The sequence below is a fragment of the Myotis davidii genome, unplaced genomic scaffold, assembly GCF_000327345.1.
Source record: "Myotis davidii unplaced genomic scaffold, ASM32734v1 scaffold760, whole genome shotgun sequence".
Lineage (NCBI taxonomy): Eukaryota > Metazoa > Chordata > Mammalia > Chiroptera > Vespertilionidae > Myotis > Myotis davidii.
Window position 1 is genome coordinate 88,979 of NW_006292088.1, and position 3,727 is coordinate 92,705.

At 38.3% G+C, this 3,727-nt stretch overlaps 1 pseudogene; it reads left to right on the top strand.

The window, feature by feature from the left end:
* Positions 1-202: 202 nt before the first annotated feature.
* On the top strand, positions 203-1,005 carry LOC102754337 (annotated as a pseudogene).
* Positions 1,006-3,727: the final 2,722 nt, after the last annotated feature.

A 3,727-nucleotide genomic window follows, 5' to 3' on the forward strand; every position in this document is an offset into this window, starting at 1 on the left:
CAGAAATCTATTCACTTTTTTTTCTCATTATAAAGCAATACATGCTCAGTATAAAACATAATTCATGGGGGGGAAAACAGCATCACCCACCATCCAGGGATGACTATAGTAAATATCTCAGTGTTTATTTTCCCAGACCTGGGTCCTACTGCACATACTATTTTTTATTTTTTATTTTTAAAATAATAATACATTTTGGCTCTGCATCTGGGGATGTTTGCAGTTCTCAGCTTTTGGGCCAGCTTCTATAAAAATATCCACTATTCATGAAATTCTGTGCAAGCTCAGCTTGGAGAATGACCACTCTACACCCCTAAGTGCATACAAGTCAGTCAAAGCATACACCAACTTTTATACTGAGCAGGATACTTTGAACATTGAAGCAGCCATCACGACTAAAGGTGAATGAGGTCACCATCGTCAACATATGACCCAGCTGTAACAATGAACAGAAACAGGATATTGCCTTTGTCTACCAAAGAAGGAGCAAAATGTAACTTGCATCAGTAATGTAGTCAGCCTTGTCTGGCCAACTGGGATTCAGATACAGATGATGATTTGGGGGCCTACTGAAAATATCTGCTCAGTATGAGGCTTCCGAGCTGAAAGCCTTCTTCCTCCATGAAGGGTCTGGTGACTGACGAGGACTCTCCATTGAGATAATCTGCTCAAGGACCAACCAGGAGCTGTTAGAAATTAAGCCTACAAGGAATAGATCTGAAGAATTATCTGAAGAAGGATATTGTTAAAAAAAAAAAAGGATATTGTTTTTGACACATCTGGTGACTTCTGCAAGATGATAGTTGCCCTTGCAAAGGGTAGAAGAGCAGAGAGGGTGGCTCTATCATTGATTATGAACTGATTGACCCAAGATGTCTGGGATCTCTATGATGCTGAAGCAAAGAGGAAAGGAGCTGATGCTCCAAGTGGATCAGCATCATGACTGAACAGAGGGCATGTTGCCTCCAGATATTATTTGAAAGGTGCATGAGCTCCAGCTCTTAGTCAAAGGAGACCTGGCCCTGTGTATTCAGAACAAGTGTGTTTTGCTGACTCCGTCCAGGAAGACAGTAAGGGCAATTACCAGAGAGCTCTGCCGTACCTGTGTGGTGGGGCTGACTGAAACCTGAGATAGCATGAGCATCCAGAAGTGGTGTTCCTATGCTCTCAGTTAACAGTTCTAGAAAATCAGCTTGCAATTAATGGCCCCCATGTGCCCATTCCTGTGAGGATGATATTAGCATCACTCCCCCAAACTTATTTTAGTTAGGTAGGCATTGCCTGGCTTTCTCAGCTACTCTATCTTTTTAGCCAGAAAAAAAAATGAACAAAGAAGTTGGAAGTGAAATCTATGATGTGAAACACATTGTCTCTTGTGTGCTATGTTGTAAGCAGGTGAATAAACTGGATTTTTACTTTAGAAAGAAAACAAAAATAACTTAATACATTACAAATATCTTTCCAGGTTAAAATTCAATCACTCCAGCGTTTTTAAAGGCTGAATATTATATTTTAGGATGTTCTGTAATAAGAAGAAGCACTCATTATGTACCAGCCATATCTTATCTCACTCATTTCTCAGAACAACCTCACAACGTAGACATTGTTTCCATTTTAAAGATTAGAAATTTGAGGGCCAGAGAAACTAAGCAACTTGTCCAAGGTTGTATAGCTAGTAATTGCTAGAACTGGGATTCAGCTTCAGATAATGAAGGCTAGCCATTTAACATATTCCCTGCTGTTGGACATTAATACTGTTGTTACATTTTTTGCTTGCTCCTATAAATAATGCTATGACAACCTTATAGCTGAATCTTTGCATACACCCTTAATGAGTTCTTCAGGATCAATTTATAGAGTTGAAGTTTCTGGTTCACAAGGCTGTTGATACACATTGCCAAACTGTCCTCCAGAAAGTTTATTCAAATTTACTTTCCAGCAGTGTGTGAGAATATGGATTTCCTTGTACCTCTCCAATATTAGATATGATTGCTAATTTTAAAATATTTGTATTCCCATTCTTAAAGCATACTGTAAAGATAATCTACTTTCCAAAGCAAGTAGAAACTATTTTGATTTATCCAGTTTGGGATATTTCCCCCAGTGCTCTCCTTTATTAGCACTGATCATTGAGAAGTTGTACATGCACCAAATCTAAAAAACTTAGGTTTTCCTTTAAAAAACCCCACAAAAACAAACAAACAAAAACAACAAAAAAACTAAAAACAAAAACAACCCTTCAAATGTTCCCTACCTGATTTGGCTCAGTGGATAGAGCGTCAGCCTGCGAACCAAAGGGTCCTGGGTTAGATTCCTGTCAAAGGCACATACCTTGGTTGCAGGCTTTTTCCCCCGGCCTGGGCCCTCATCAGGACTCCTGCAGGAGGCAACCAATCGATGTGTTTCTCTCACATCGATGTTTCTTTCTGTCTTTCCCTCTCTCTCCCACTCTCCCTAGAAATCAGTGGGAAATATCCTCGGGTGAGGGTTAACAACAACAAATAAATAAAAATTTTTAAAAACCCTCAAATGCACACATACCTTTGAATAAACAGAATTTTAATACATTTAACTCATGCTACTGATGCTCATATCATCATCATCCAAATGCCCAGAAAATTCACAATATAGAATTGAAACACTAAGGTTTATAATCTAATTAAAAAGACATACTAACCTGATCTTAAATATATACATATACTCTGTATACAGACATTATGGTCCTTTAGCTATATTACAATAACATGAGTAAATGAGTGGATAGAAGGGGATTTGTTTAATGAACAATTCTATTCCCCCTTACCACCCAATATAACATTAGTGCATTTGCAGTTCAAACAAAAAAGGGACTCTAATAAATCTGACAAATTCAGTAACTGAAGGTAATCTCACAGCTTAATGTATGTAATCATAAATTCCTAACTGAGAAGGTCAGGGGTGGGTAATCATACTCCAGGCCTATAAAAGGTTTATCTTTGCGGTAAGCAAAACCTCTCCACTGTTCTTGTGCACCTGGGTTAAAATTCCTATGAAATGCCAGAAGTACACATAATCCTCTTTTCCAGACCCCTCAGAGGTATAACCACTCTCGAGGGAGCACAAAATCTTGTTTAATCTTCTTTATTTCCCTCCTTTAATTCTAAATATATAAAAAGAACCAGAAAACTGTCATTTGCCAGAGCATTGAGATCTTGCTTCCCAGCATGTCATCAGTTTGGCTCAAATAAACTCATAAAATTCTCTACAGATTTGGATGTTTCTTATGTTGACAGTGGAGTAATATTGAATATCATTCGACATAGAGGAAAACGTCCAGTTCTAAGATTAGGAGGTAATATTTAAAAATGAGTTCCAAGCTATAACATTTCACTGAAATACACTCTATAGATTCCATCATGTTAAAAATCATATGAGAAGTCTATGAACAATTTATTGTCGCCCTAGAGGGTTGGCTCAGTGGATAGGGCATTGGCCTGCGGATTGAAGGGTCCCAGGTTTGATTCCGGTTAAGGGCACAAGCCAGGGTTGTGGGCTCGATCCCCAGTAGGGGGCATGCAGGAAGCAGCTGATCAATGATTCTCTCTCATCATTGATGTTTCTATCTCTCTCTTTGAAAAAAATCAATAAAACTTATTTTTAAAAAGACAACCCTTAATTCTGCTGCAGTTTCAGCAAAACAAGTGTGATTGTAGTCAACATGTTTATGTGCCCTTCTGTAATGTTTCTG